The following is a 13,237-nucleotide window of genomic DNA, read 5'->3' as shown; positions in this document are numbered from 1 at the left end:
TCTGTGGGTGCGCCTGCCCTCTGGAACCAGCTGCCTGTGGAGCTTAGGACTGCCCCTGACCTTCGTTCATTCCGCCGGGACCTGAAGACCTGGCTTTTTGAGCTCTCCGGCCCAGGCTGAGCATTTTTAACTGGGGTTTTTATTTTTAGGGATAATTTAATCTTTTTAAATTGTTTTTTAACTTTTGTATTTTGTATTGGTTTGGTTTTAAATACCCTGTAAACCGCCCTGAGTCCTTCGGGAAAGGGTGGTATATAAATCTAATAAAATAAAAAATAAAAAAAAATAAAGAGGTTGTCCAGCACTGTCCTAAAGGGTTTAGTTCAACAAGAATTTCTTTAGACATTTCAGGGACAGTTTGACATAGAGGAGGTGTCACTGATCTAAATTCACTGAGGCATAAATCACTATGGGCAGATCCAATTTCTGCAGGAAGAAATTTTTGCAACTGATGCAAAACCAACACTGAACAGGGACACCTTTTGTTTTTCCCTAAGCAGTGCCAAAATTCAGAAGTATTCCAAAAATTCAGAAGCATTCCCAAAATATACTAAGTTATGCTTTCCTTTATCATGATTTATTAAATAAACCACAATACTTCTGTTAACATAATACATTACACCATGGTTTGCAACTTACAGTGATTATGGTCACACTATATATTAACATAAAGACTAAGAAAATTATATTATGAATTAGTATTTCTGAACCCAATTTGACAACAGAATGGAGAATAGCCCATTTAGAACAGATTCTGCTGCATTTGAAATCTCTAGTTATCTCTCCTAATATCTCATATGAATTCGGAATTGGTCTTATTAACCACATCCAATCCATTTAGTTCAGGAATTCAAAAAGTTCCTTAATTGATATCCGCCTCCTGAAAAAAAATTAATACAGTTGACTGTTGTAAACATAAAGGTCCAATCTTAAAACTCTACTTACTTCCAGAAGCCACCTATCAATAGTAAATAAAATTCCACAGATTGTAGCCAAGATGCTTGAATTATAATCTTCAGAGAATAGATCAAATCAAACTACAGCAAAACAATGTCCTCAAGTTCCATATTGATCAAATATTTCAACGGAATCGCCAGTAGTATCAAATACTAAATGATTCAACAAAACTAACAGTAAGAGTCTTCCTGACCAGTTCCTGGTATCATGGTTAGTAAAAACTGGGATGAAATAAATAAAAAATGAAACAATTATCTCTTTCCTAAAATGTTATCTCCTTCCCAAAAACTTGCCTGGAGTTTCTATTACTTGTACTACATTTTACTACATAAAATTGATCAAACGTGCAATACTGGAATCTTTTAGAAAATGGCAACAAGTCTCTCCTGGCTGAATTGGATATAAAAAGTATAGAACTTTTTTTTGAAAAAATTAGCCCGTATTAAATTATCCATATACATGGAAACAAAGATAAGATTGCATGTATGATTTTTTTTATTTTCTTTTACATTTACTGTACACTTCTAAGTCCTCTCCACAGTATAAGTAAAGCTGTCTGGGCTCCAAAGCAGTAGGATTCCTCAGTGAACTTGCCCAGTTTTTGTAGATCAAAGAAAGAGAGGGAGGAGGATCACATGTAGAAGCTGTTTCTCTGTAGCACCTGAACTTTCACAAACAGCTCAGTAAAATAGAAAGAGTTGCCAGCAGCAAGCATTACAGCTACCGCCGGGATATCCATTGACTCTAGTTCCACTGTGCAGTCCAGTTCTTTCTCATGCTGCTTTCAGATATTCCACTTTAGCAAAGGTCATTCCACATTCATTCATTACTTCACTCCCTCACTTCTTTTTTTCCCCTTTGCATTAACTAGAATGCCTCTTAGGGGCTCAGTAGTATGATCAACTTTGTTGCAAGTATTAGGAAGCAACAGACAAAGAAGGGATCCAAATTTTCTGTACCTGTGAACCCTAAGGAGAGTGATTCTCCACAATTTCCTTGTTTATTTCCTGGAAGACAGTCATTCACAAGGACATACTATTTTCAGATCATATCACCAAGTTTCCTTATTTATTACTGCTCTCTTGTTAATGTTTATGTTATGAGTTTTAAGTTTGTTTTCAAGTGGCTTAATTTCAAATTTCACTTCAATAAATCTTAGAATAAGCAGTGTAATTAATTCATTTCTCCTTTCTCAATGTACCTTTTACATTGAACAAGGATGAGAATGTGGGGAAAACCAGTGTTGCTGTCTTAGATGGCCTGTATATAGCTAGAATTCGTATGCTGTATCTTTCACTTTCCTTCAATTAACTACTACAAATAATAACTCTGAGAAACCTTGTTGTGTATTTACTAATTGTTATTACATTAAGTTAAACAATAGTTACAGGGCTGAGGTAAAACCGCGGCAGCTTTTGACAGCTGTCAAAAGCTGCCGGACGAAACCGCGCAAGCGCCAACCACTGACAGTTCAACACGCGCTACAGATGACAGCTCCGAGCTGTCAAAACCGGACGAACCCGATTGGCGGCGACCACGGCGCGGGAGCAGACTCACCCCTGATTGGTCAATCCGCCGGCAGCTGTCAGTATAAATAGATGTCATGTTCCCTTGTTCTTTGCCTGGTTCAGAATAAAAAGTTAAACTGTTAACTTGCTGTCTCGCCTGCTTCTTAACTAAAGCACTGGCGACGAAGATGGGATGCTGCTTGCTTAGCTGAAGTCACTACCTAAGGGGAGAAGAGATTTTTCCCCTTAGCCGAGCTGGTCACTTGCTGAAGTCACTGGAAGCCGAACTTCCATTCAACGCAAGCAGCGACACCCACCATTACAGACAGCATGACGAACCACGGCCACATTCGAGAATTCGATACCCGCCACCCAGAAGGCTGGGAATCTCATCTGGGCCAGGTAGAAGGGTACCTGGTAGTCAAGAAGATCACGGATGACCGGGCCAAGGCAGCCGCCCTCCTCTGGCTCAGCGGCCCCGCCGTCTATGACGCCGCTGTGGGGATCTTCACCCCGGAGCCGGTCGCCACTATCTCCTATGCAGACCTCACTGAGGGGCTGAGTAAATACTTCATGCCCCTCAAGTCAGAACTCTACTGGAGAGTGAACTTCGCTCGGAAACTCCAGCTTCCTGACGAGCCAGCAAATGACTTTATAACCAGGGTAAGGCACGCCGCACGTCGGTGCCGGTTCCCGGATTTGGAAGACCGAATCCGGGACCAGATTGTCATAGGGCTCAAGGACGAACGGCTGAGGAAGAAGCTGATCGCCAAGCCTGAAATGACAATGACCGATGTGGCCAGAGAAGTCATCGCATACGAAGACTGCCACGGAGACGACCGACGGGTACCGGACAGCAGACCAAGGGGGTCCGTACACCAGGAAGACGGCAGGTTCAGCGGTTCCGAGGACGACGACGGCCCCACAGACATAGACGCGGTACAACGGCATTTCGAGAAGCTGAGGATGCAACGCAACTACAGGGGGGGGCCTGCCAACAACCAGAGGGGGCCCAACTTCCCGACAAACAGGGCGAAGTGTGCCAGCTGCGGCGGAAGCCACCCTAGAGCAATGTGCCGGTTCCGCAGTGCCAAATGCCATGGGTGCGGAAAGACAGGCCACCTCAAAGCCGTGTGCCGCAGCCGAAGCCGGGAAAACCTGCACGACCTGGAGGTGACAGCCGAAGGTATGGCCCCACATACACTCAGAGCCAGGCACAGTCCCAGAAACCCAGTGCTTAATGTAAGGGGGAGGGCGGAGAAACATTCAGTCCACAGCATTCTTAAGCCCAAAATCAAGGTGGACGTCCGGATCCAGGGAATTCCCTGTGAGATGGAAGTGGACTCTGGGTCCTCCGTCTCACTAATCTCTTGGCAAACTTATAGGGACATTTGTAACCGAAGTAGGAAAAGGCCCGCCCTTAGACCCACCAAACTCCGCCTAGCTGACTTCCAGAAAACGCCCATTAAACTCCGGGGAAAAGCTTCCGTCCCCGTAGAGTTCAAGAAATTTAAAGGATCCCTTCCTATTCTGGTGACCCAAGAAAACAGAATCAGCCTGCTAGGATTAGACTGGTTTGAGGCGCTAGGAATAGCGTTGACAGGTGTCAACGCCATTCAGCTGTCAAATTTGGAATCTGTCTGCCTTCAATTCGCGGACGTTTTTGACAGCTCACTAGGGAAATACACGGGGCCGCCCGTATCACTTAAACTGAACCCAAATGTGATGCCTGTCAGAATCAAGGCCAGAAGGGTTCCCTTCGCCTTGAGGGAAAAAATAGAAGCGGAGCTTGACAGATTAACAAACCTAGGGGTCCTCGAACCGGTAGAAGGGGCCGAGTGGGAGACACCCATAGTGACCCCAGTTAAGCCAAACGGCCAAATAAGATTATGTGCCGACTATAAAGCGACCCTCAACCTCGCATTGAATGCACATGCCTACCCGGTCCCGGCTGTCAAAGACATCCTTGCGGCCATTAAGTCAGGCGCCATATTTGCCAAGTTAGACTTGGCGCAGGCGTATTTACAGCTGCCTGTCACCCCTGACACCGCTCTGGCTCAAACAATCGTCACCCACAAGGGAGCATTCAAAATTAACCGCCTGCAATTTGGCATCTCTGCAGCCCCGGGAATCTTCCAGGAAATCATGGAGAAAACACTTAAAGGGATTCCCGGGGTCTGCCCCTATTTTGACGACGTCCTAATTGCAGGAGAATCAGAAAAAGACCTAGCTGACAAACTAACTATGGTGCTCCTAAGGTTCAGGAAGGCTGGTCTCAAATTAAAAAGAGACAAATGCTCCATCGGGGTGCCTTCAACAGAGTTCTTAGGTTTTAAAATAGACGCTAAGGGAATTCACCCCACGGACACAAAAATTAAGGCTATCAAAACAGCACCAACCCCCAAAAACAAACAAGAACTTCAGGCTTTCTTAGGTTTAGTCAACTTTTATCACACCTTCTTACCGCATAAAGCCTCCATTGCAGAACCTTTACATAGATTATTAGACAAGGGCAAACCCTGGACGTGGACCCCTGAGCATGATAAAAGTTTTAACCTCCTAAAAAACTTACTCTCCAGCAGCACAACGGTAGCCCTGTTTAACGATCAGCTGCCCTTATGTCTCGCCTGCGATGCCTCCCCGTACGGCATTGGAGCGGTCCTAAGCCATTTAACTAAAGAAGGAATACAGACCCCTGTAGCGTTCTATTCGAGAACGCTGTCAAAACCTGAGCGTAATTACGCTCAAATCGATAAAGAGGCTCTAGCTATAGTGGCCAGCGTAAAAAAATTTCATGATTACCTGTATGGCCGACCATTTACTATTTTTACTGATCATAAGCCCCTGTTAGGACTCTTTACAGTAAACAGGCTAACACCACAAATATTATCTCCCCGCATCCTGAGATGGTCTACATTTCTATCAGCCTATTCATACAAACTAGAATACAGGCCAGGGAAAACCATGGGCCATGCAGACGGCCTGAGCAGACTGCCCCAACCAATTGTTGACCCAGACCCAGCACCAGCTGGAAGAATACTGGCTATCTCAGAGCTGCCAGAATGCCCTTTATCTGTCAAAGATATTTCCGCAGCTACCGCTGCAGACAAAATCCTAGGCAGAGTCCTAGGCTATGTCACAACGGGCTGGCACTATTCACCCCAGGAACCACAATTCCAACCTTACTTCTTAAAACAAAAGGAATTATCCACCCATCAGGGATGTCTCTTATGGGGCAGCAGGGTAATCATCCCTGACAAACACAGACTTAAAGTGCTAGAGAGCCTCCACGAAGGGCACCCGGGCACCGTCAAAATGAAGGCTCTGGCCAGAAGCTATGTTTGGTGGCCGGGTATAGACAAACACATTGAGGCACACGTAGCTGGCTGCTATTCCTGCCAGCTAGTTAGAGCCGCCCAGCCACAGGCTTCCATACATAGATGGGAAACTACAAGGTCACCCTGGTCTCGCATTCATATAGATTACGCAGGTCCCTTCCAAGGACAATCATTCCTAATTGTCATAGACAGCTTTTCAAAATGGCTAGAGGTGGCGCCAGTAGCCAACACAACTTCCTCAGCCACAATAGACGTTTTAAGGGGATTATTCGCCACACACGGGCTTCCTGATGTTATAGTTTCCAATAACGGCCCCCAATTTACCTCCTACGAATTCCAGAGTTTCACAACGGCGAACTCTATTAGGCACACCACTTCGGCTCCCTTTCACCCATCGACGAACGGCTTGGCAGAGGTGATGGTAAAATCAACCAAGGAGGCACTGCGCAAGATCATTTCCGGCAACTGGCACCAAAGACTGGCACAATTTCTTCTGTCCCAACACACCACACCTTGCACAACTACCGGAAAGTCCCCAGCAGAGCTTCGCTGGGGCAAAAGATTAACCACCACCGTCTCCACCCAGACAGATCCCCTCCAGACCCAGAACCACCCCTCCAACATAGAACTCTCAACACAGGGCAAGCTGTCTGGGCTAGAAATTACGGGGGAGGGAACAAATGGACACAAGGGGTAGTCATCGAACAAACAGGCCCCTTGTCGTACATCATTGACATTGGACAAAATATACATATCCGCAGACACATAGACCAACTCCGCCAACGCAGTCCTCAAAACATAGGGGGAAGGGGTGACGACGGAATGCCAACAGAAGCACCGACGCAAAGACTGGCACGACAAAGCTCCCCTGATCGGAACATACCATTTCAACACCCCACACCAATCAACGCGGAACCAGCAGAGCCAAACCCCCTGCCCCCGGTGCCAACCCAAGAAGCCCCAGGAGAAACAGAACATCCTACCGAGACAACCCCCCGGCGCTCCGAGAGACTAAGGAAACCTCCCCCATACCTGAAAGACTACGAATGGGGAAAACCAAAAAAGAAACAGTTGGGGTAAAAAATCAACTCAATCAGAGGGAGGGGGAAGGGGTGTTGTGTATTTACTAATTGTTATTACATTAAGTTAAACAATAGTTACAGGGCTGAGGTAAAACCGCGGCAGCTTTTGACAGCTGTCAAAAGCTGCCGGACGAAACCGCGCAAGCGCCAACCACTGACAGTTCAACACGCGCTACAGATGACAGCTCCGAGCTGTCAAAACCGGACGAACCCGATTGGCGGCGACCACGGCGCGGGAGCAGACTCACCCCTGATTGGTCAATCCGCCGGCAGCTGTCAGTATAAATAGATGTCATGTTCCCTTGTTCTTTGCCTGGTTCAGAATAAAAAGTTAAACTGTTAACTTGCTGTCTCGCCTGCTTCTTAACTAAAGCAAACCTATTTTTAGAACAACTGTTTTCAGTTCTGATTGTTAGGAGAAAAAAATTGAGAATTTGCTGTTTTCACCATCCAACGTTGCCCCCGCCCCTGAAGCTCTTAACCAATTTAGATACATTTGCTTTACTTCTCCAGGTAGTGATTTCCAAGTGCTTTTCAAATCGTTTCTAAAATAAAATGAGGCTCATCCCCAAAAACCAAAGAAGCAGCTACCCCATTTATAATCCTTGAGCCTGCAAGTGAACAAGCATGTTAGCAACTGTACAGTTTTGAAAAGTCATTGTAATTGGCTACCAGAATGTTCCTTTTTGACAGGCCTAAACTATTCTCCCTTTTACAGTGTGAAAATGTCTGTTGGAGAGCACTATGCTAATATAACATGAATAGAGAAAAATAACTTCTCTGCCATATCACAAAATAAGCCTGAAATTAGCTCTGTTGCATGCTAGCACATTCTGGGGAGCAAAGACTGAGAAAAAGACAATCAGTTGGCCCAGAGATTATGGCCCGGAGATTACATAAAGAGCTGCTGCACCATCATTATTTCTCTGTCTGTCTGCTTGCCTTGTCTGCCATTTGGACAGCAGCTTTCTCCAAGGATAGGATAAGCTGCTAAGGTAAGGACAGGAATGCTCAGAAGAATGTTTAAAACATGGAGAGGGACAATTTTTTAGAGGAGAGTACAGGTGGGTACAGGAATTATTAGCCTGGTTTATTCTTTGCACTAAATCGTTGCTTAATTACTGTTTATTAAGTAAATCATAACATTTGGGTTGACAGGGTGATCACCCTGTCAACAAAAGTGCGTATAGTCAAGGCTATGGTCTTCCCAGTTGCAATGTATGGCAGTGAAAGTTGGACGATAAAAAAGGCTGAGCGCCAAAGAATTGAGGCCTTTGAACTCTGGTGCTGGAGAAGACTCCTGCGAGTCCCTTGGACTGCAAGGCGATCAAACCGGTCAGTCCTAGAGGAGATCAACCCTGACTGCTCTTTAGAAGGCCAGATCCTGAAGCTAAAACTCAAATACTTTGGCCACCTAATGAGAAGGAAGGACTCACTGGAGAAGAGCCTAATGCTGGGAAAGATTGAGGGCAATAGAAGAAGGGGACGACAGAGAATGAGGTGGCTGGATGGAGTGACTGAAGCAGTAGGCGTGAGCTTAAATGGACTCCAGAAGATGGTAGAGGACAGGAAGGCCTGGAGGAACGCTGTCCATAGGGTCGCGATGGGTCGGACACGACTTCGCAACTAACAACAACAACAACATTTGGGTTCACACAAATTCTGAGCCATAACATTTTGCTTCATTCCAGCTCTGACAGGATGGGGGGAATGGAAGGATTCCGTTCCAGAAATACTTCCATTCCCCACCATCCAGTCAGAGCTGAAGAAGCTTCTTGGATGAGAAATGAAACATCTTCAAAGAAAAAACAAGAAAGTCCAGTTGCCTGGTGAAATAGCACCTTTGAGATAACTATGACCAGGATGACTGAGAATCTCTATAGACACTCTGTCACTAATATAACAAAATATCTTCCAACCTAAAAACACTTAGTACAATTTATTAAGACACATACATTAAAACAAATATATTATGACAATGCAAATATGAGTCCTATTCCCCCTTTGGCTGACTACCTATCAGGATGTTAGACAGGAACTTATCCCACTGTTGATGTTCAGTGTTTTTTCTGCTTTCTGTATATTTGAAGAATTATTTTATTTGCTTTTCTTTCTCTTCTCTCCTTCTTAGAGGCTTCATTTTACCCGTTCCTCAAACTTTGCAGCTTCTGTTTCAGTTTCTTTAATTGATTTAATTAATTTATTTATTGATTATCTGGACCCCTACCAATCGGGTTTCAGGCCCGGGTACAGCACGGAGACGGCATTGGTCGCTCTGGTGAATGATCTCTGGAGGGCTCGGGATAGGGGATATTCCTCTGTCCTAGTCCTATTAGACCTCTCGGCGGCTTTCGATAGCATCGACCATGGTATCCTGCTGCGGCGTCTCAGGGGATTGGGAGTGGGAGGCACAGTTCTTCAGTGGTTCTCCTCCTATCTCCTGGGACGCTCGCAGTCGGTGTTGGCAGGGGGGCAGAGATCGGCCCCTGGGTCTCTCGTTTGTGGAGTTCCTCAGGGGTCGGTTCTCTCGCCTCTCCTGTTCAACATCTACATGAAACCGCTGGGTGAGATCATTCGTGGTTTTGGAGTTGGGTATCATCAATATGCCGATGATACCCAACTTTTCTTTTCGACCCCAAACCACCCCAGTGATGCCCTCGCTGTGATGTCCCGTTGCCTGGAGGCGGTTCGGGTCTGGATGGGGAGGAACAGACTTCAACTCAACCCTGACAAGACTGAGTGGCTGTACATTCCGGCATCCCGGGACATTCAAAATGTTCCATCTCTTTCTATGGGGGGTGAGCTCTTACCCCCCGTGGATAGGGCTCGCAACTTGGGAGTCCTCCTAGATTCACGGCTTACCCTGGAAGATCATATAGTGGCCGTGACTAGGGGGGCTTTCGCCCAGGTCCGCCTGGTGCACCAGTTGCGGCCCTATCTGAACCGGGACGCCCTGTGTACGGTCACTCATGCGCTCGTGACCTCTCGCCTTGACTACTGTAATGCTCTCTACATGGGGCTTCCCTTGAAGACCACTCGGAGGCTCCAACTGGTACAGAATGCGGCCGCGAGAGTTGTCTTGGGAGTTTCCCGGTACTCCCATGTTACACCTTTGCTCCGCGAGCTGCATTGGTTACCAGTTGTCTTTCGGGTGAGGTTCAAGGTTTTGGTTACGATCTTTAAGTCCCTACATGGCATGGGTCCGGGATACCTCAGGGACCACCTGCTGCCGGCATCAACTCCCCTCCGCCCTGTGCGTTCCCACAGAGAGGGCCTCCTCAGGGTGCCGCCAGTCAAGGAATGCCGACTGGTGGCCCCCAGGGGGAGGGCCTTCTCTGTGGGCGCTCCGGTACTATGGAACCAACTGCCGGTGGAGCTCCGGACGGCATCAGACCTCCGAACTTTCCGTCGTGGCCTGAAGACCCACCTATTTGAAATGGCTGGTCTGGCCTGACGGGGGATTATGGGTTTTAATTTGTCGTTTTAGATTTGTATTACTGTTTTTAACTGGGCATGGGTTTAATCTTTTTTAATTTTTGTATTGTCTTTTTTATATATGCCCTGTGAACCGCCCTGAGTCCCTACCAAGGAGAAGGGCGGTATACAAATTAAATAAAACTTGAAACTTGAAACTTGAGTTATTGTCCCTTTGCTGTCCCCATTCCATTATTCACCAGTCTCCTTCTATGCACATTTAGGAAACTATGGTGAGTAAGAAAAACACACGCAGGGCCTTTCAAGTTAACTTCCAGGCATATTCATTTAGAAATGACCCCAGGTAGCATAACTAAGAAATATTTTGTGTGAGACCTGCCTGTCATCTGTCCTTTCATATGATATTTCAGGAAGTGCTCATTTCAACTCGTCCAAATTTGTAATTTTAATCTTCTGTGTGGTATCTTGGTATCTTAAAGGCAGCTGCAGATCTATGCAGAAGGGGGCTCTCTTATCTGAGCTACATAACTATAAATGGTAATTGTATAGCATAAAAGAGTGCTTTATGCCTTTTGTTTGCCTTCTACTGGTTGTCCAGAGTTTTGTAGCTCTAATATAGATCAATAATCTGATTTAGTTAAAGAGTTTCATATCACCTTTGATCTACACTGATGAGGTTTGATTTAATATCTTAAATTTCTAATAAAACATTGAAATGAGGGATCTTTGAAAATGTACTATAGTGAGTATTGAATTTTAAATTCTGGAAGAGGTTTGGAAAATACTTTTGTCTAAAAAGTAGACTTTTGAAATAAAAAATACAATCTAATTTCTTTTTTTTATTAAAGAGTTTTACAAAAACAAAATTTTACAATATATCCCCAAATCCCTCCCACCCCAAACCCACCCACTTCCCCCCCCCACTTCCCAGAGCTAAATACAGGATTATAGTTACAATAATCATATTCTAAATAAAAATTATGTATAATATACAATTAACCAAATTCATAATGTGCTTTAACTCCCCTTTAACATAACTACAAACAAAGTACCAATAACGATATCTCACTAAAATCTACTCATAAGCTAAATGGAACTTTTTTGTCCCATATTTGTTCTGAATATAATTTATCCATCTCCTCCAAACTGAAATATATCTTTCCTGTGAATGATCTTTCAAATAAGCAGAAATCTTAGACATTTCTGCAAGATTTGAAACTTTAAACACCCATTCTTCTATAGTGGGCAAACTATCCTTCTTCCAATATTGTCCCACCAGTAACCGTGCTGCTATTATCATGTTCAACATCAAGTTAATTTCTTTAACATCACAATCTACCACAATACCCAATAAAAACAATTGCGGAGAAAACTTTATCTTTCTCTTAAAAATCTTTTGAATGTTCCACCAAATTTTGATCCAAAAAGCTTTTATATTTCTACAAGTCCACCACATGTGAAAATATGTAGCTTCTAAACTACCACATCTCCAACATTTAGACTGTAAATTAGGATACATGTTAGACAACTTCTTGGGATCCAGATGCCATCTATAAAACATTTTATAAAAATTTTCTCTTAAATTTTGAGCCTGAGTAAATTTAACATTTCTAACCCAAATTATCTCCCAAGTGTCCAACGAAATTGGTTCCTGAATATTTTGTGACCACTTTATCATACAGTCTTTAACCAGTTCCGTTTCAGAATCCAATTCAATTAAAGCATTATATATCCTCTTTATATGTGCACAATTTAAATCTCTAATTAGTTTTACTAAATTTTGATCTGTAATTGTGATGCCAACCTTTTGATCTGACTTCCACCTAACTTTCAATTGGGTATATTGAAACCAAGAGTAACTTATGTTTTCTTGTCTTAACTCCTCTAATGATTTAAGTTGCCAATCAGTCCCTTGCAATCTAAGTAGTTCCTTATAAGAAACCATATCCATACTCACTCCCATAGATACGCCCTCTATCGCGTGTCCAGGAATTCCCCAAATCGGTATTTTATAATTTAACTTATAATAATACTTTTTCCAGACACGCAATAAAGCACTTCTATAAGAATATGGGATTTAAAAGCCCTGTCCACCTTCTTATCGTAAAGCAAATATGCATGCCATCCATATACCAAATCCCATCCCTCAAGATGAAGTATTCTCTTGTTAGTTAAATTAAGCCAATCACTAACCCACGTCAAGGCAACCGCATCATAATACAATTTCAAATTCGGCGCCTTGAGTCCCCCTCTTTCCCTAGCATCTTGTGAAATCTTAAATTTAACTCTTGGTTTTTTCCCCGCCCAGATAAATTTGTTAATACCCTTCTGCCATTGATCAAGGTTGGCATCCTTTTTCAATATAGGTATCATTTGAAACAAAAAGAGAAATCCAATCTAATTTCTAAATAAACTATCTAATGGATTTCTCCTTTTTCCACCAAAACGTCAAAAGAAACAAATGTCACTTTTATTATTTGCCAATAATGCAGCTCTATTATTGCAAAACCCATCAGGGTTAAGATGCATACTACAATCCCTAGCCAAATTCTGAAAGGAGGGCAAATTATTGATAAACAATTTTAAAACTAAAGTTTGGGTTTTCTTCAAATGAAGATAGTTCTGCTAAAAGAAAAGCTGATGACCACAATAGCTGATGACCCAGCAAGAAGACCAGTTCTTCATACTTCCTCTCTGGACAAAAAGAGACTTGAGATTGCCCACAAGTGTTCATACAGCTGTTCCTCATAAAGAAACTGCGAGACAGCTGTCAATGGCAAGTTTAGAGCCATCTTTTTGCTCAAACTACAGTTGGTGCCCTCAAGCATAGTTCCTACCAGTGAGTTCGCATACCCCCTTTTCTAATCATTTCTGAAAATTGTTTGTTAACTGCTTTTCCATATTATGAACCTTTGGC

Source organism: Vipera berus, assembly GCF_964194415.1.
Source record: "Vipera berus genome assembly, chromosome: 5".
NCBI lineage: Eukaryota > Metazoa > Chordata > Lepidosauria > Squamata > Viperidae > Vipera > Vipera berus.
This window is presented reverse-complemented; position numbering follows the sequence as displayed.